The sequence below is a fragment of the Bubalus kerabau genome, chromosome X (genome assembly GCF_029407905.1).
Source record: "Bubalus kerabau isolate K-KA32 ecotype Philippines breed swamp buffalo chromosome X, PCC_UOA_SB_1v2, whole genome shotgun sequence".
NCBI lineage: Eukaryota > Metazoa > Chordata > Mammalia > Artiodactyla > Bovidae > Bubalus > Bubalus kerabau.
In genome coordinates, this window is record NC_073647.1 from 65,825,978 (window position 1) to 65,847,680 (window position 21,703).

Genomic DNA, 21,703 nt, shown 5'->3' on the forward strand with positions numbered 1-21,703 from the left:
CCATAGGTTAGGGAAAGGGGAGATGGGGAGGTTGAGGAAGGTTGGGGACAGGGTTGAGGCAAATCTCCATGTTGTCCCAAGTTCAGTAGAACATATAATGCATTTGTCTGTGATGGTCCCAATATCTGCCAGTTGCCCCAGCGTAATGTTTAGTAATTTATCCTTTTTCAGTTTCAAAAAGTATCCAGTTGGGAAGATAATTATATAAGCACCCTACCTAAAGGCACACTCTACTAATAAAATATTCATTCATCACCTTGGAAGTCATTGGAAAAGAACTATTTTAGAGATCTGCTGGTCTAGACAGAGCAAAGTGAAACAAACTTTATATGTACTCCGCCCTAGAAAGACAGTAATTCCCCAAAAGAAAAACATGAGATGACTAGTAGGATGTTTGTCAAACCTATGGCTGACAAGCCTCTAGTTCCTTTCCTGAAAACATTGAGCACAATTACCCAGAGGAAATTTCTCTAAGACATTCACAGCTCCTGAATGGTACTTGTCTAACAACTGAATAATCCAGCTCAAGTCATCACAATAGTAGAATTTGGTAATTGAGAGAATCAGTGGATCATCTTTTAGGGAAAATGGCAATTTAATGCCTATACTCAGATCCTGGCCATAGAAGACAGTAACAAGGCCAACAAATGGTGATATCTAAGATAATACTCTGATTCCAAGATAAAAAGAATCCATGTATACCTGTGGCGGATTCATTTTGATATTTGGCAAAACTAATACAATTATGTAAAGTTTAAAAATAAAATAAAATTAAAAAAAAGAGAGAGAGAAAAGAAACAAGGGTTAGTGAGAATGTATAGAAAAGGGAACTTTTGTTTACTATTGAGGCAAATGTAATATTGTGCAGCTAGTATGGAAAACAGTATGGAGTTTCCTCAAAAAGTTGAAAGTATAAAAATCGTATGATTCAGCAATCCCACTTCTGGGTATATATCCAAAAGAAATAAAATCAGTATTTTGGGGAGATAAAACAAACAAAAAAAGAATCCAACTCAATCTGCTCTACTTTGTCAAAGAAACGTATAAAATGACGAAGAAAATGTTCTATAAATCGCAAATAGTAACAAAATAACCGGAAAAGGCAATGGCATCCCACTCCAGTACTCTTGCCTGGAAAATCCCATGGATGGAGGAGCCTGGAAGGCTGCAGTCCATGGGGTCGCTGAGGGTCGACTGAGGGACTTCACTTTCACTTTTCACTTTCATGCTTTGGAGAAGGAAATGGCAACCCACTCCAGTGTTCTTGCCTGGAGAATCCCAGGGACAGGGGAGCCTGGTGGGCTGCTGTCTATGGGGTCACACAGAGTCGGACACGACTGCAGTGACTTAGCAGTAGCAGCACCAACAAAATAACACTACCAAGCAAGTGGTGTATCATAGAATCCACACTAGGAATTAAGTTGTTGTTGCTCAGTTGCCAAGTTATGTCTGATTCTTTGCAATCCCGTGGACTGCAGAACGTCAGGTTTCCCTATCCCTCACCATCTCCCAGAGTTTGCTTGAGTTCGTGTACCCTTCATGGATCACTGCCTTGTCATGCTGAAGGGGCTTGCCTAACTCAATGCAACTATAAGCCATGCCATACAGGCCCACCCAAGACAGACGGGTCATGGTGGAGAGTTCTGACAAGAAATGATCCACTGGAGGAGTGAATGGCAAACCACTCCAGTATACTTGTCATGAGAACTCCATGAACTGTATAAAAAGGTAAAATAAAAAATGGAATAGGAAAGCACAAAATAATCTGCTACCAAAGCTAAGTAGGAAGAAAATCACTCCTGTGAGGATACTTTAAAAAGACATTAAAATAAAATATAATAATTTATGCTAGGAATTCCTTTGCAGTCAATTATTTATAAGCAGAAATACAAGCTTGCAACTGAATTTGCAAATTTCAAATGACTCTAATAAGGAACTAATTCCCAAAGATTACTACCAGTATCCCTTTTATGTAATAAGACACAAAGCAAATCAAATCAAGACAAAACGGTAATAAGATGCAATCAGGATGTATTAAATAAAACTAAATTGTGGATAAAAGAGATGTTCCACACACATAGAAAAAAACTCTCTGACAAATCTAGGCACAAGAAAATGAATATTTTGTTCTAATTAAAGGGTGATTTCAAGAACAAAACAGTCAGTGGTGACAAGATTGAGAGATAGATGCAAGCCTTCCACTATTTTCAATGATAAATTGGACCGTTACTGAATTGGCCTCTTCATAGACTGTGGTTATTGCCCTTTTGTCCCTAGTTGTCAGACTAGCTTGTCCTTATAACATGGGGATGTTAAGCTGGAAATTATAAAAATCTTTCAATTTAAAAAAAAAGTCCAATTTTTTGCACAATGTTTGCAGAAAATCTGTGATCACAACAATTCATTTTGTCTTCCTAATGTTATTAATTTTGAGTCGCTATTAGTGAAAAAAAAGTTTTGTTTTGGTAAAGAATTTGTTTTGATCCAAAACTTCTTGTGGTATGTCTCAATATGAGTATGTGCATTTGAAATTCTTTGTTTAAACAGGCAAAATTGGAGCAGCGGACATTGTCAAAGCTACTAATTCATGCTTTTATAGAATAGCTTGTTTTCATCAATTAACACATACTAAAGACTCAAAGCATAATATACCAATCACTTTCTGTTTTTTAAATTAACCTGAGTTGAAGAGGTCTTAATTTTTAAGTGTGTTGAAAATGCCAAGTCCTTTATTCCCTACTTTGAAAAGAGATATTTATTAAATGAATTGTTATGAAGAACTAACTTCACATTATAATTAAGCTTCACATACAATGTAGTTTTATAAGTTTCACAGTAAGGAAATGGTCCTGATTACTGTGCTGGCATAAAATAGAACTATCTACTCATAATCATCAAGTTAGACACATTTTTACAGAAAATTCACACAGGAAAGTTCTGATGAAAAATATAAGGTTGATGAATAAGTATATGATTTCTGATCACAGGTACAAAACAGCAACAAAAAGCATGTTCTTTATAATGAATTTGGAGTCATGTTCTGCCTTCACAAATGAGCTGAGATCCATAGTGTGAAATAAATATTTTATATTTGTGTGTGTATACCAATACTTTTACAGTTACATATATATCATCTTCTCTGAACCTCAAAATCTACTCTGGTAGACTTGAAAACCAGAAGGAACCTTAAAGATCATGTTGTTTATTTTGTCTCTTTCTCCCCAACTCCCATTTTATAGATGAGAAAACTGAGGCCCAGAGAGGTAAAGCATTTTCATTAAGGTCCTATAAAGACAGTGGCAGAGCCAGCTTGAGATTTCATGTCACATACTCTTACTTTTATTATATGATCAAATAGGTAGGATTAAATCTAATAGTGTCCGGGAAATGTCCTAATATACTAAGTCACAGCAAGACTGTGTATGTATCTCTTACCCTCACATCAGTGGTTCTCAAACTAGAGTTCTTTAGGGGGCAGAAACTTTTATGAGAATTTTCTGCTTGTGTATGTTTCAACAAAACTAAGTCAACAAAATTTATTTTAATATGCTAGGTGATCACCTCAAAACTGGGTACTACCACATGGCTTTCATGCCAAATTTCACATATTTGTGATTATATTGGCACCAACTAGTACTGTACATAAATGCATACATATGAATGTATATAAATGATGCCTTCAGATTAAATGAGAACCAAAGGTTATCATGGTTCACTACAATGCAAATAATAAATAATGAGAGGGAACTTGAAGCACCTCACAGCACATAGCAATGCAGTTCTGTGCAATTCAAAAGAACCTGTGCTTGTTAGTCAGTACATATTTCAAGCAATGATTTTATTTCAGTAAAATCTGACTGCTTCACATGACTTTTAAATTTATCGGCTTTGTGCTTTTATTTATATTTCATTTGTAATTATATCTCTGAATGAAAGTTATGCATCTAAAGATTTACAATTAACTCAATATCTGTTGGGTTTTCCTGATGGCTCAGACAGTAAGGAATCCACCTGCAGTGCAGGAGACTGGTGTTTGATCCCTGGATCAGGAAGATCCCTTGGAGAAGGCAATGGCAACCCACTCCAGTATTCTTGCCTGGAGAATTCCATGGACAGAGGAGCCTTGCAGGCTGTAGTCCATGGGGTTGCAATTTTATAAAAGGTACAGTGAACATAATTTAAGATCACCATAGGGGTACATAGGAAGTTTTCTTCCTTTAGAGGCCTAATTTGTTAACTGGTTCCTTTCCTGAATGGGTCTTCATTCTATTGTGATTACATATTGATGCACAGGGCTCAGAGAAAGCAAAGGAATATCCTATCTTGGAACACACATTAAATGTGAGGTCTCATCTTATTGAAACATTAACATCATGGGGAAAGAGAAGGATGAAATGTCTAAATATTATAAGACTTTGCTCCTTTTAGGTTCTCATCAATTCTCTTGGTTTCCACTATCTTGTCTCCTCTTACCTCTCTTTCACCTCCAGAGCCTGGTTCTGATTTTACATATAAGCTTCAAATCCACATTTCATCTGCTTAATAGATCCTTCTACTTGGACATCTTACCATCAACTTAATCTCAGAATGTCAGAAACCAAATTATCTACTTTTTTCTCCAAGTCGTTGATCCCTTTAGATCAATGGTACAATCATTCTTGTCACTCAAATCTGAGACTTGGCAAACCCTATTGCTTCTTTCTCCAAAATGGCTATTGTATTCATATCCTCCTTTCTGTTCTCATTGTTACTGACCCAGTTTATACCATATCTGCTTACATCTGGATTATTTTAAACAATTATTAATCGTGCCATTATATACTATGTTGTAAGTACTATCCTGACCACAGACTCTGGAAACTGCCTCCATCTAAATCTCTCAAGTAAACTCTGCTACTTATTACCTGGGGATTCTTGACAAGTTATTTTATCTCTCTATGCTTTACTTTCCTTCATCTAAATAACAGGAAGGATAATAACAATAAAACCTGTCTTATAGGGTTGCTGTAAGAATTAGACATATTAAAATGTATAAAAAGTGTACTGGCTGACATACAAGTGGTCAATAAGTTTTGTCTGTTAACATAAACTGTTTCCCACTTGCTCTCTCTAAATCCAACAGCACCTGCCTATCACCTTCTCTATTTAGTGTGTGAGCAAGCCTATGCACAAATTGCTTCATTAATATGAATGCATTTTACCTTTATATTTTTGGTTTGCTGATCTTCATGTTTTTAGCACCATGTTGTGCCATGCTTAGTCGCTCTGTCGTGTCGGACTCTTTGCAACCTCATGGACTATAGCCCACCAAGATCCTCTGTCCCTGGGTATTCTCTAGGTAAGAATACTGGAATGGGTTGCCATGCCCTCCTCCAGGGGATCTTCCTAACCCAGGGATCGAACCCAGGTCTCCCACGTTGCAGGTGGATTCTTTACCATCTGAGCCACCAGGGAAGACCAAGAATACTGGAGTGGGTAGCCTATCTTTTCTCCAGAGGATATTCCCAACCCAGGAATCGAACTGAAGTCTCTTGCATTGTAGGAGGTTTCTTTACCAGCTGAGTTACCAGAGAAGCTGGTAAAGAAATCCCAGGGAAGCACCATGGCATAAAGCAAAGATCGATACACGGGAAAGTGGGAGTTGAACTAATGGCAGAAAGAAGGTTTCTGCTGAGGTAATACAGTTAGGAATAAAACTAGGAAAGAGTAGTGGAAAAACATGCATGTAAGAGACCAACTTTGGTTCAACTTCCAAAACTATTATTTCTGGCTATGTGACCTTGAGTAAGTCACTTATCAACTTTTATCTTTACTTCCTCATTTGTAAATTAGAGATAATAACTACCAATCTTACAAAGTTGTTGTGAGGTAATCAACGTAAAAATACTTGGAAAATAAACTGTGAGCTCCACAAGTGTAGACCTTCCTCTGTCTTATTTATTGCTATATCACTTTTTAGCACAGTAGACAGTCAATAAGTAGAGAAGCATGAGTTCCTATGACATGATGAATGCTTAGTAGATTATAATGAGTATTATTCTTCATCCCCTTTCCTCTCTGTACCTGTTGCATTTATATGAACTCTGAAGAATGAAGTGGAACCAGAGAATTCTCAGTACAGCTTTGGAGCAGCAGATGGTAATCTGTATGTCAAGTCAATAAAGAAGCCAATTGATACAAAGAAGACTTTTATATGTTCAGTTCAGTTCAGTTCAGTCTCTCAGTCGTGTCCAACTCTTTGCGACCCCATGAATCGCAGCACGCCAGGCCTCCCTGTCCACCACCAACTCCTGGAGTTCACTCAAACTCACGTCCATCGAGTCAGTGATGCCATCCAGCCATCTCATCCTCTGTCGTCCCCTTCTCCTCCTGCCCCCAATCCCTCCCAGCATCAGAGTCTTTTCCAATGAGTCAACTCTTCACATGAGGTGGCCAAAGTACTGGAGTTTCAGCTTTAGCATCATTTCTTCCAAAGAACACCCAGGGCTGACCTCCTTTAGAATGGACTGGTTGGATCTCCTTGCAGTCCAAGGGACTCTCAAGAGTCTTCTCCAACGCCACAGTTCAAAAGCATCAATTCTTCAGCACTCAGCTTTCTTCACAGTCCAACTCTCACATCCGTACATGATCACAGGAAAAACCATAGCCTTGACTAGACGGACCTTTGTTGGCAAAGTAATGTCTCTGCTTTTCAATATGCTATCTAGGTTGGTCATAACTTTCCTTCCAAGGAGTAATGGTCTTTTAATTTCATGGCTGCAGTCACCATCTGCAGTGATTTTGTATGTTAGCTGTCTGTAAGTCTCTAATTGCCTGCTCATTCATCTTCTAACAACTGTTTTCTTTGCCAGAAAAGTCCTTGACTAGAATAGGTCAATATTAAAATCAGGCCTAGGGAAATTGCTTTGGGGACACTGTGATGAACATAAGACAGGATGACTATATTTCCTTGCTTTGCAGTGGAAAGAGCTATGGAACTGGGAGTTATGAGACTAGGCTGAAATATTGACTCTGCCACAAGGTGCATCTGTCACCCTTGCCAATTCCTTACTATTCCTTGGGTCTCAGTTTCCTCATCTTTTTCTCACAGTTGGAAATCAATTCATATTCTCATCTAAGCATATTTATTATTTGGAAAAAAATTTCCTTTAAGCTCTCAAACTCTGAAATTCTCTTTGGCCACAATTTCCTATTTTTCTACCCTCCTTATTCCCCAGTCTCCCTAAGCCAGAAAAGAAGCATGGTGTGTATTGCATTGCTTCTCCAGAGTTTCAGCAAACAGGGGAATTTTCATTTTTCTTTCATGTTCTAAGAAGTTTTTTTTAAGCACCTATATTAACTGCATTTATGATATAAAATTCACTTTCCCAATTTCTATTCATCAAAGACGTATATATCTGCCAATCAGTTTTCCATCAGCATGAGACAGTCAGTTTTACCAAAGTGAGCTGACATAATTTCAGGCAAAAGTAAAGAAACTTGACATTTTAGTCAGGTTGTGTAATTTACCACAAGTAAATGAATGCTCTCTTTTAGGCTCCTTTCAAATATTGAAAAAGACACATAGATTCTCATTATTACCTTCACAGATACCCCCAGGCAGAGGGTGTGGGCAGAAAACTCAGGCTAGGAATCTCTGGTATAATAGAAAAAGCACTGGATTCTAATAAATGACACAGAATCACAGAGCCTCAGTTTTGGTTTCCTATTAAAGAAGACCAATATCTCATACACTACCTTGTAGCTACGATTTTTGAGTATGTCCTCTGTGTAAGTCACATTGCTTACTGCTTTATATATGCAGTCTTATTTAAACCTAATATCTCATGATGTTATCCCCATTTTACAAATGAGAACACTGAGGTGTAAGTGGTCAAATGAATGTTCAAGATGATACCACTTGTAAATGGCAGAGCTGGAGTTTTTGAGTCCAAAGCTATCTTCTTAACATCTCTGTCATACTCCCACATTCTAGGGATAAGTGATATCCAAGCACTTTGCAGATTAAACATTATACAAATGCAAGGGACAATTGCTATTGGCATTCATGGAAGAAGTCCATTCCTACAATCCTTCCCTATGCTCCCAGTCCATCATCTCTCTTTCAGTTTCACTGTCTCCCACTCCAATATTGACAAACTACTGGTTAATTCCTTCAAAAACACAAGCCTTCAAAGGTTGATTTTCTGCCATCTTTTCTTTGTCAGTGACAAATCCTGAGTAATATTTCAGGTGGAAAAAGTCTGCAAAAGAGACAAGAGTCATTCTCATGACACCTTTCCTGCATTTTTGTTGTTTTTCAGTCACTAAGTCATGTCCCACTCTTTGTGGCCCCAAGAACTGCAGCATGCCAGGCTTCCCTGTCCTTCATTATCTCCTGGCATTTGCTCAAACTTAAGTCCTTTGAGTCAGTGATGCTATTTAACCATCTCATCCTCTGCCACCCTCTTCTTCTTTTGCCTTCCATCTTTCCCAGCAAAGCCTAACCCTTTAAGGCCACTCCTGCTATGAAGCTATTAATGACATCATCCATTGATATGATAGCTCCTACTTTTGAATCCCTATACTATTTTGTCTGCAAACCTCTTTTGAAATTACTGATCTCATTCTGCTTTCTCTCAAAGTTTTTTGGTGTAACAGCTTCAACCTGAACAAAATACTCTAAACTTCTTGGGGGTACAGTCTTACTCACTGGATTGTACCATATCATGGCTGAAAGGGATCTCAGAAATCGTCAAATCCAGCCACTAGGCCACAAAATGGGAAGTGAATGTCTAAATTGCATAACTAAGTAAGTGGCTTCCCAGGTGGCTAAGTGGTAAAGAATCTGCATGCCAATTCAGGAGACGTGGGTTTGATCCCTGGGTCAGGAAAATCCCCTTGAGGAGGGAATGGCAACCCACTCCAGTATTCTTGCATTGAGAATTCCATGGACAGAGGAGCCTGGTGGACTAAAGGACTGACTGAGCGACTGAGTACTCGAGTAAGTGGCAGAGCTGGGTTTAGAAGGCAAATCTGACTCTAAGATCAATGGACTGCCTTTTGAATTTGCATTCTCCACAATGCCTACTCTGATGCTTTGCACATAGTAGCTATTCAAGAAATATTGATTGACTAGAACAGAAAATTGGATTAAAAATTACATTTTTGAGAAGTTGATGTATTTTTTACTTTATTAAATGATAGAACCCATGCTCCTAGTTGGTGAACGCGTTATAAGGAATAAGAAGTAAATGGCTGACTAAAATATTTATTTGGATACATTTTTTTTCACTAAATGGTTAACAGTTTAGATACAAAATCTGTTACAGGAAAGTCATTTTTCCCATCTCCTGCTTTCATCTTAACTAAATGTACTCTATGAAAGCTGCTCATTCATTCTGTTATCACATTTTCTAAAATTTTGGATATCTGGCATAGCATGTTTTCCTCCAAATGTATCTTATTCTATTTTATCACTATATCATTTAGCTCAAACGATTGTATTAACACAAGGAAGCCTATGACCCACCAAAATATTGAATCTGTACTTCTTCCATCTTTCAAAAGTTCCCAAATTTCAAGTTTTGAGATATAAGCTGAAAGACACAGGTAAAATACAACATTCTTTCCAAAGTGAAAATTATGATTCCTATATTTTCTCAAACCTTGGCCCTTTCAATTTTCATGTACAATATTTTAAATCTCAAGAATCTTCCTTCCACTGAAAACCTCAAAGATGAGCGGTTTAACCAACATCAACTTTGTCTCTTCTTATTTCTTCTCCCTTGCTTCTCTAAAACGGGGACGTGTTTTTTTTCCTCCCAAGAGTTTACAGTGGAATGAGCAGAATGAACGCCAGTTTGAAAATGAATTAAGAGCAGTTGAGTCACTGCATCTATACAGTGCAGATAAGCTCATGTCTGTGGACTTTGAAGAGACTGTTATTCAGTTTCTCTTGTAGCAAAGTGGTCCTAGATAGACAGAAATATCATTTCAATTTATAGTTTGTTTTTGTCAGATTTGCTTCCTTCTTATAAAGCTGTTTGTGAGGAAAGCAACTTCATGGTCTTCAAAATTTGTTTACAGCTTCAAATTTGTGACTAGGTTAAACCTCAGCCGTCACAGAAGCAGGCTGTGTGCCTTGTGTGGAGTCTTCTAGTGCAGAGCCACTTCAGTTGGCCACCTACTTCCCTTCTGGGAGCCTCAGGGTCTACACTGAGCATATAGGTCAGTTCATATTAGGGTTCATGTGTATAAATCTGGTCTTACAACAAAACAAGTATCTGTGAGCAGGAATTTTGTTTCATAATATTTTTTAATATACAATATTGTCTAGAATAGTACTGGATACAGAGCAAGCCTTCACAAATACTTAAATAATAGAACTGATAGATTATTTCTCCACCTGGTATCACTGTCAAATAGCAAGAAAAAGATCATGCTAACAAATGGTCAGTCCAATCTGTTTGGCAAAGTCATCCATTGATAAATTTAACATTTAAGATTCTCTGTGTGTGTGTCTCTGTCTCTATCTCTCTTTCTCTCTCCCTCCCTCCCTCCCTCCATTTCCCTCTCCCTCTCCCCCCTCACCCCTCTCTCTCTCACACAAACACACACATACACATAAATATCCTAGATGGAGGTAGGGACCTGTTATATGCAGTAGTTTTAAAAGGATAATTATTTAAATATGAGCAGAAATGTTCTCCAGGACATATTTTGAAGTGAGGAAGGTGGTGAGTGCGACACAAGGTGCAGAACTTCATACCAAGTTACTCCCATTGGTATAAACGGAAAAAAAGAATATACACTAACTTAGACACACCCTCTAAACTTAAATAGTTATAGAAATTTGGGGGAAGTTAAGATAAAAATCTGTTAAGCATATTGCCACTCAGAAGCAAGACTGATGGGGTGGGGTTGAAACAGACTTACTTTTGTTACATGTGATGTTATGGTTCTTGAACAACTTATTCACTTTATATTTGCATTCATTTTTCAATTAATAAAATATTAAAATTTTGATATATTATTATATCAAATGACTGATATATACCTATAGCTGATTTGGCATTTTTCTTCACTGTTTGACAATCAACTTATATTTTTGTTCAACAAGACAACATTATTTACTGCAATTCTTACCTAAATAATTCCCTATAGGTTGATGTTCTAAAACAAGGCATTCAGAACTAAAAAACATCTTTAATCAATAATTAGTTTCCCTCTCACTTACTTCTATTATGCTGATAAGACTTAGAGAAGAGTGGCTGAAATACTTATTTTTTAATACCCAGGCTAGGAACATCTCAGTGACTCTATTAAAGTAGTGATAATTAAAAAAAAAAAAAAGAGTCTAAGGGTTTATCTTCAACCGTGAAGAACAACAAAATCTCAGGTAATTTGAGAAATGCTGAGTAGCTGACTTAGAAGCATCAGAGTACGGTGAATGCCATTTTGCAGCTGATTGAAGTGAGAGCGGCAGGAAAAAGGATTTTCTTCACTAAAGATTGAAAAATAGATTAATATAAAATCTTCAGGACTGGAGGCAAGTTACCTGTTTCTTACAAGAGGGAGAAGGAAGAACACTTGCCAGGAGGAAGAGTAAATCTCTAAAAGTAAACATGTAAAGCATGACTTGGGGGATCCGTTGGCCTACTTTGTGAGCAGTCTATCCATGGTCCACAAAGAGCATGTTAAGGCCACAAGGAGAGTCTTGAATTTTCTAGGACCAGCTAACCTCAATAAGTGCACTATGTGTATGGGCTGGGGCACCCTGACATCTGAGCAGCAGCTTAGGAACTTTTAGTTTTTTCTTCAGCATTAAGGCTTGACTTTTCTAAGTCATCTAAACTTTCCTGCTCAGTTCCCATGTGACTGAAGTCTTCCTAGAAAGCTGGGAGGGGTTAATGGCATCAACTGGAATGTTAGAATGGAGCCAAGCTACACAGTCCACAGGCAGATCTTGTCTAGTTAAGAAATAATTATTAAGTGCTTACTGTACTAAATGTTGGGGGTGGGTGGAAGGAAGGGAAACCGCAAAACAAGACATGAGCCTTGGTTTCAAAAAGCTTATGAAATAGTTGGCAAGACTTGTGCACATAAACCAGAGGATAATAAAAATCTATTATATAACCAAGTGCTAGGCTATAAAGAACAGATAATAAATGTTATAGTTCAAATCATTAGCGATTTATTTCAACAAAGTGAGCTAGCTTCTAACATCTCATAAATAAGGTCAGATGTCAGTTATCTTAAAAGCAAGCACATGGCAATAAACAGTTAATATATTTCCTTTGAACAAGTTGACTATTTCCTAGAATGCTAAGTTTAGTTTTGAATAATTGGGATCAAGATATGCTACCCCTAAATATGTTACCTTGGCATATTGACTAATTTGAGTTGAAGGCAACTGAAAATAGAAGACCCAGGGTGAGCTTTCTGCCCTCCTTCTTTCTGCCGAAAAACAGGGTATAAATTTCTCTTTGTAAAGGTCTCCCCTTGCCAAGTCCCTCAGCTCCATACCAGAAAGAGGTAAAAGATTCTTATCACAAGATACAACTTGAGTTTGCCTAACAAACCTTATGCGATAATCCATATTCACCATACATTTCCTAGCCCCCTTTCCTTTCCCACTAAGCCCAAGCCATCTTTTTCCTTTGTCTGGTCACTTCTCCACAGTTTATTCCCCCTTGTTAAAGTGGTATATAAATCACTCAGTTTGCTTCTTTAGGTTTTCATTTTTTTTGAGAAGCCCCAAATGCATGCAAAAATATTAATAAGATCTGTATGCCTTTTATTCTATTCATCTGTCTTTTGCCAGTTTAATTTACAGGCTCCAGTAATTAAATTTGAGGGTAGAAGAAAAGTTTTTCTTCCCCTATATAATAAATGATGATTTTTGCCTTTCTTCTTAGTACTCTGAGAAATATAGCAAGTTTAGATCATTCTTCAGGCCATTTGGCAGAAACCTGATTGCTTGAGACTCTGACCCTCTCAGGATATAGAAGTTTGGGGGACAGTATGCCCTGAATGACTTACCAGGCCTCTTCTCTTTAAATATTTTGATACTGACTTATCTAGGAAGAGGAATTATTAAGAATATCACCCCTACAGATTAATTTTAAAAGAGGTAACTAGCTAATGACATTGAGTTGATGACATCATTAAAAGTTGATGAAATATGTAAAGGTAAAGACTGTACTGAAACTGTGTTTGGTGGTACTTCCCTGGTGGTCCAGTGGTAAAGAATCTGCCTGCCAATGTAGGAGACACAGGTTTGATCCCTGATTTGGGAAGATTCCACATACCACAGAGTAACTAAGCCTGTGTGCCACAACTACTGAGCCTGTACTCTAGAGCCTGGAAGCCGCAATTACTGAGCCTATGTGCTCCAACTACTAAAGCCCATGCTCCCTAGAGCCCATGCTCTGCAACAAGAGAAGCCACCACAATGAAAAGCCCATGTACCACAACTAGAGAGTAGCCTCAGCTCTCCACAACTAGAGAAAAGCCAGTGCAGCAACAAAGATCCAGCATGGGGTAAAAATAAATAAATATAATAATTAAAAAAAAAAAGAATCCATCTTCCAATGCAGGGGATACCACTTCAATTCCTGCTTGGGGAACTGAGATCCCATATGCAACTTATTCACTGTAGCACAAGTACTTAGCCAATGTGCCACAACCAGAGAGCCCACCAGCTGCAACTACAGAGCTTACATGCTCTGGAGCCCCTGCACAACAACTAGAGGAAGAGCCTATGTGCTGCAACTAAGACCCAATGTAGCCAAAAATAACAAACAAACAAACCAAAAAACCAACTGTGTTTGCAATAGGCAGAATGAAGTAACACGCTGATGCTATTGTTTGTATGATTCAGTACTATGAGCCCTAACAAGAGCAATGAAAAATGGTTCCAATTAAATATCAAGGAATATGGGCTTCCCAGGTGGCTCAGTGGTAAAGAATCCACATGCCAATGGAGAAGACGTGGGTTAGGTCCCTGGGTCAGGAAGATCCCCTGGAGGAGGGAATGGCAACCCACTCCAGTATTCTTGCCTGGAGAATTCCATGGACAGAGGAACCTGGTGGGCTACAGTCCATGGGGTCACAAAGAGTGGGATGAAACTGAGCAGGCACAGCTCCTTTTATGTATATATATGTATGTATTTTTTCTCTTATGGGTGCTAATATCTGGGATATTAGTATATAACAGCATCTTCAAAGGGTCCCCCCAAATAATGAAAGGGTCTGAAAACCATGCCATCAATATACATATTCATTGAAGTAGCAAAGGCTTGAGTATAGGATCAATGTGTAGAAAGGGGTGTAAATTTATTCTCTGTGGACCCAAATAGAAGAACTAAATCTAATGGGTAGGAGTTGTAAGGACACAGATTTAAGTTTATTTTTTAAAAAGGCCTTTTTAATAGCTGAGCATAAAGGTCAGGTTGTGACTTAAGTGGTAATGAGTTTTCTGTTGTTGGAGATATTCAAATATAGATTTAGAAACCCCTGAATATGATGCTATAGAGAAAATTTCAGCATTGAAGACATGAAAAGGAAATAATTTATGTGAAGCCTGAACATTTAGGGAATATGCTAAATTTAGTTCCAAACTAATACATCCTCATTTACATCCATTTCCTGAACAACCATCTCAGATATTACCAAATGCAGATCATAAAGATCTTTAAATATCCTGGTCTATATTAGAAAATTTCAATCCTAATCATTAGTTTATTAAACAAAAACCCTGAATGGCATATTTGGGTGTATTTTGCATGCCAAACACTGAAACAAAAGGTGTTTATGCCCATCTCTCCATTTATAAGAAAACTAACTTGAACCTTCATTCCCTGAGCAGCCTACATTTATTGCATTGACATAAAGAAAAATAGTAATATTGATATATCAACATTAGTATAAAAATCATATTTGAAACATATCTATCTACCTAACAACCTACCTATTTGAGAGAATTATCTGGGAAAATATACAGCAAATATTATTTGTGGCTGACTGTGGCTGGTGAGTATACAAATGATTATTTTTATGTTCTAATTTTCCTAAAATAAAAATTTATTTCCTACACAAAATGAGGGTTTCCAAATTTACATGTTACTGGAGGTAGACTGGCAAAATAAATGAATGAATGGGCCAAGGCTGTAAGACAATAGGGAAGAGTAGTGACTTGTATAACACAGAGAAAATATTCTTTTGAAAGGGGGTGGTTGCTACTCAGCTGTAGCTGTGATTGACATAAAGAAGTTTAAGAGAATCTGGAAATACAAATTTTATGTGATTTTTAAATGTTTAAATGTTGGCAACTAACATAAAATTTGAAAACACTGGAGATATGTGGGCCCACACTTGGTCAGTTTACCACTTTTAAAAAGAATAGAACAAATGTAAAAAAAAAAAAATTATCTGTTCATAGTTCTGTAGCCAGTTTCACAGAGAACACCCTTCTTTTATTGTTGTTTAGTCACTCAGTCGTGTCTGACTCTGAGACCCCATGGACCCACCAGGCTCCTCTGTCCATGGGATTAACCAGGCAGGAATACTGGAGTAGGTTGCCATTCCTTTCTCCAGGGGATCTTCCAGACCCAGGGATCATACCCACATCTGCTGCACTGCAGGCAGATTCTTTACCTTCTGAGCTACTGGGGGAAAGACCCTTCATAGGAGATTTAAATGTACATTGATAAAATACAGTGACATAGTGTGATCAACAAACATTCTGGACAATTTAAAATGGGTTACTGAGGGTGCCATGAGATTTACATATTTGATGGGGAGGAAACAATGGGAAGTTATTTAGTATTTTGGTTTCATAGGGAGATTTGGTATGTTTTGGGAAAATGGATTGAGCAAGAGAGAAGTCAGGTAGGCTGGAATTCAAGATCACGGAGACCAGTTCAAGCTCTAGGTATGTGCTGATTGGATGAAAAGGAGTTGATTGCCCAAGGTTAGCTTCTTCTCTATAAATAAGAGAGAAGACAAAAAGTGAGGAATAATGAATGAGTACCATCCAGCTTTTGGAAAGCATTTCTGGTGAAGGAAATTATTATTTCAACTGTAGAATCATATATCTGAGACTCACTTACACTCAAATTCAGATTATTCAAATCATCTAAGTAAGATAATTATGGTTACCAATTCAATGCTATTACTCTTTTCCTATATAAACCCCTCTGTTATTAAAGCCTCAAGGTTTAAAATTGGGGAAAAACGTCATTTCCTAATAAAATCTTACTCCATAGGCATTCATGTTTTGTGATTCCCCAGAAGAAAGATATAAATTGTGTTTCTTTTCATTGAAAAGTCAAACTGATAGCCATGAGCCAGATATTGTCACTTTCCAATAGCCAGATGTGGCAGACCCCTAGAAAAAGTCTTGATTCATTTTCTATAAAGGGTTAATATTGATTGCAGCAGAGGTCAGTCTTGGGTCCCTCTGGCTGCTGAGTTCCTTCACTGAGGAGACTGTGCGGCAAAAGCAACTGTCCTTAAAAGCAGACGATGGAGTCAGCCAAATTGGGGCTTGAATCCTAGCTGGCAATAGTGACCTTCTGTGGGCAAGTCGATTAATCTCTTTGTCTCTCAGTTAGCTTATCAATAAAATGAGGAGAATAATAGTGCCTACTGCAAAAGTTAGCCGTGGGAATTAGAAGTGTGGAACTTAGAATAGTGCCTAATATGCATATAATGACAATGATTTATTTCTCTTATTCTCACCCCATTTAAACTGACTAGCCTAACTTTTATTTTCCCAAGGACATTCCTTTCCACTAGGAATGGGTTAATATCATGCCAAGGAGTGTGCATGCATATTCAAAAAGCCTTTAAGAGCTAATGTTAATGATGGAATTGTATGCCAGGCCTGTCAAAAGACATTTAAGTCTGAGGAGGTCTGTCAATGTCCCTCAAGGCATTTCTAACCAGGACTGCCTATCTGGCCTAGAAGTTGGGTTGGACCTATGGAAATAATTAACAATCATGCTGAAACAATTATGATGATAACTATGCTAATAAACTGCTAAAGCTAATAATGTTACTATTATTTATAATAATAGTGGATAATTGACATTTAGCACTGATTATAGATAAGACATCATACTAAAGACTTTAAATGGATTGTCTCATTTAATGCTCACAATGACTACCCTTAAAATAAGGATGATACAGCTAAGAACTCAAAATAAGGAAACTGAACTTTAGCAAGCTTAACTAACATTCCCCCAAACTATATATCTAGTACCACAGGGTTGGATTTTATATGAAATTATTCTGTCTTCAACGTTTATGATCCTATTAGTCTCACTTTATGGATAAGAAAATTTAATGGAAAACAAAATAGACTAGGAGCCAGGAAAACTGGCCTTTGGTCCTAATTCTGCCTTACTTACTGCCCATGTGAACTTGAGCAAATTCTTTAACTTCTCTGATTTTAGTATCTCTGAAATCAGTTTTGACATCTCATGATTTAGTGATGAAAAAGTTCTTATTAATGGAGATTCATAATGCTTTGGGTATTAATCAGTCAAGAATTTAAAAAGATCAGAATATGCCACCCTGAAATATGTCATTTTGGCACTAAGGATTACTTTGAGCTAAAGAAACAAGCGATTAAGAAACAGCAGACACAGGAAGAACTCTCTGTCCTTTTCCTTTTGACTTGAAAGCAAAGTATAAATTTCCCTTTATAAAAGTATCCTCCCTCTCCTCTCCCATACCAGGAGGATGGGAACAACATTAACACAGGAGATGAAAACTCCGTACCAAGATAACTCTGCATTAAGAAAAATTTACAAAATTACCTTTATCTTCTATTAGCATCCATGTATGTTTACCTTTTCATAATTTACTGCTCCTAGAAACCCAAAGATCTTCTCCTTTGTCTTGTCACTTCTCCACAAAATGTCACCCTTTGTTAAAGTGGTATATAAGTTCTCAAGTCTAACCATTTCTTAGGGTTTTTACTTTTGTTCTATGCAAAATAAACTTCTTCTCCTGTTAATCTGTCTTTTCTCAGTTTAATTCACAGGTCTCAGGCACAGAACATAAAAGTAGATGAAAAACTTTTCTTTCCTACACTAATTTGGTGGCATTTAAATGCAAATCGGATTTAGACAAACTTAGCATATTAAAAAGCAGAGACATCACTTTGCTGACAAAGGTCCCTATAGTCAAAGCTACAGTTTTTCCAGTGTCTTGTGAGATCTGGACCATAAAGAAGGCTGAGTGTCAAATAACTGATACTTTCACACTGCGGTGCTGAAGAAGACTCTTGAGAGGCCCTTGGCGAGCAAGGAGATCAAACCAGTCAGTCCTTAAGGAAGTCAACTCTGACCATTCATTGGATGGACTGATTCTAAAGCTAAAACTCTAATACTTTGGCCACCTGATGCAAAAGAGCTGACTTATTGGAAAAGACCCTGATGCTGGGAAAGATTGAAGGCAGGAGGAGAAGGGGGCAACAGAGGATGAGATGGTTGGATGGCATCACTGACTCAATGGACATGAGTTTGAGCAAACTCCAGGAGATAGTGAAGGACAGGGAAGCCTGGAATTCTGTAGCCCATGGGGTCACAAAAAGTTGGACATGAGTTAGCAACTGAATAACAAGTGCAAATCCATTAGTTTCCTGAGAAATAAACCCACAAATCCCCCATGTTGGATTAGTCCTGACTTTTAAGCTATAATTCATCCTGAACAAAATAAAGAACCAGTTCAGTGCCATATATCAAATTGATTATAAATTTAGTAATATATTTGGTTTTATTTTTGGTTTTGTTTATGACTGATAGCCTTCCTGATTTCACAAGATGTTTGCTGGAGAGTTGGGATTTTTGTAAGATAACAGACTTATTTATTCAAAATATTTTCCTTTACTGATGACACAGTAGGGTTGTTTATTGTCAAAGATAAAATCTGTTGTTTCTTGAGAGGTGAAGTTTGCAAAAGTTCCTACCCCTTCATTCTGTGAATAAAAACAGTTAGCCTCCCATGTGGTCTATAATTTTTAAAAAGTTATAATATAGGTCTTAGCACTTTATTATCTACTTTAATTGAAAGAATTATATTATTCCATCAGTCTCCTGCATGAGAAAACATATGAGTTTGGAATAAAAACAGTCACTTTTCCTTTTAAATTAAATGGTATTCTTGAACAGGAGCTGTGAATTATCGCATTGAATTATAACGCAAAAAGCACCCATCCACCTTCACATTTTCAAGGATTCCAGCAGAGACTGGAGAAGGATGAAAATGATACATCAGGGAAAAGATTCTGTTTCACATTTGCTAATGCAAAGAAGTGTATGTGTTAATTATAAGTTAAAAAGCTTTAAAGACATTCTGAAGATCAATGAGAATCTGACAATTGTTTTTGGACAGATGATTACGTCTCTGGTGATAAAGTAATGCAGCAAATGACATTATTGTTTAGCAGTCAGTAGAGTAATTATATACTCAGTAAAAGTGAGTATATAATTCTGAAGTGTTCAAAATGCAAAAGAGTAGATGGATAACTTATAAAAGAGAGGCTTTTGTGGAGGGTGACAGACCTTATTCCAGAAGACTTAGATTGCTACATTCAGGTATCTCAAAAACCACAGTATGGCTCTTCTATACATGAAGAAAGATTTTCCAGGGATCTTAAAGAGTCATGTAGCCTATTTATCCTGCCTCTATATAAAACTGCAGTTAAGCCCTCTGAAGTGAAAAGTTTCATGGAAATTATTTCCCCAACTTCTTCCCTTGGAGACCTATCAAAGAGTAAGACCTATCAAAGAGTAAGACCTAAGGGATGGTTTAAGGCACAGCTTAGTATTAATAGTTTAAAACAGTACAAGTTGATTATATCATACTTTCTATGGATGCAGAGTCCAGGCACAACATAGCTAGATCCACTGCTCCCAGGTCTCAGCAGTATACAATCCAGGTGTTGGCTGGTGCTGCAGTTTCTTTCAGAGTTTGACCAGGGAGATATCTCCTTCTAAGCTGACTTGTGTTTTAGCAACAGTTTATTCCCTTGTGGTTGTAGGACTGATGTCCCATTTTCTTGATGGCTCTCATTCAATGGCCACTCTCTACTTCTAAAAGCTGCAAGTTGTTCCTTGTCATGTGGCCCCTTTCTATAGGCCCTCTCAAAACACAGCAGTTTACTTCTTCAAAGCAATGGACAGTGTTTCCTAGTGTAGTCTGCTAAGACAGAATCTTATATAACAACATGTGTTAATCCACAGTGTCTGAGAGGAACAGAGGAAATGGACAAAGTAGGTAATTAAACAGTTAATCCTAAGGCAGGAGATAGATGGGCTCCCCTGTGGACAGAAACTCCATAAAAGCAGGATGATAGAGGAGGCTGGGCCCTGCCCAGATAAGAGATAGAGACCACATATTTCTCATTCTCAAAGTTAAGAAGACATCCCTGACTACAAATGTTCAGAGAGGCTCCTTGGAAATCAAAAGGGGGGTATGTAACCTCTTAGTAAGTGATGTCAACTTACTAGAATCCATCTCGGTTAGCATGCACACATGGGAGGTTCCTGAAATATACCAAATACAGACTCAGAACCAGGCAACGCAAAGTGATTGGCCAAAGGAAATCCAGAAGAAATGCCCCATAAAAGTAATTCAAACTGCCACAAGTGTGTGGCTCAGCAGCTCTCTTTCAAGTCTGTTCATGTGTCTATCCATATGTAGTGTACTCTTTTTCCTCCTAATAAACACTACATGTTTCACTACTTTCTGCCTTTATGGTGATTATTTTCTGCAAAACTGAAGGGCCAGGGCCTTGTCACTGACCACTGGCCAAATGGCTAGGATTCAGTGACCTCACTGCCTATACCTGATCTCAATCTCTGGCCAAAAACTGAAGCAACACATCAAGCCACTTCAGGCTGAGGCCATCTGAGATTAATCCCACTAGGAGACTGTAAGTTGCAAAAATATTGGAGACCCCTATAAATTAATTACTCAAGAAAGCAGGTTTGCTTAATCACTAAACCAAGCAGGATTGCTTAGCAACAAAATCATGCACAGAAGCAAGAGACATGCCCACAAACAGTAAACAATGGTGCCATTGAGACCCACATCCTGTTCAGTGAGCTCAATAAGGTGATGATCTCTAGGACATGCTCTCTGCATGCGCACATACATGCAAACACATACACACACATATATATTTATATACACACAATAATTTGTGGACCTAGCTTTACCATAGGAGAAGGCAATGGCAACCCACTCCAGTACTCTTGCCTGGAAAATCCCATGGACGGAGGAGCCTGGTAGGCTGCAGTCCATGGGGTCGCGAAGAGTCAGACATGACTGAGCGACTTCACTTTTACTTTTCACTTTCATGCACTGGAGAAGGAAATGGCAACCCACTCCAGTGTTCTTGCCTGGAGAATCCCAGGGACAGCAGAGCCTGGTGGGCTGCCATCTATGGGGTCGCACAGAGTCAGACACGACTGAAGTGACTTAGCAGTAGCAGCTTTACCATGTGAGGACATGAAAACTCCCCTGCAAGGAGCTGAGGATGGAAGCATGATGTCTACTCAAGAAAAACAAAGAAAGTCTTCTCCCCCTGCCCACTTTTCCTTTGATTATGAAACTGTAGCCCAGCAACTTCTCAGGGCACATCTTTCCTGCCCACCTGGAAGACACACAAATGTTCTATTCTAATAAATCATTTCTTATCTATCAC

The 21,703-nt window shown here is 37.9% G+C and overlaps 1 protein-coding gene across 1 annotated transcript in view; it reads right to left on the reverse strand.

The window, feature by feature from the left end:
* Positions 1-21,703, reverse strand: part of IL1RAPL2 (interleukin 1 receptor accessory protein like 2) — a 554,878-nt gene that overhangs the window by 382,171 nt on the left and 151,004 nt on the right. The gene's annotated exons all lie outside the window — the stretch shown is intronic.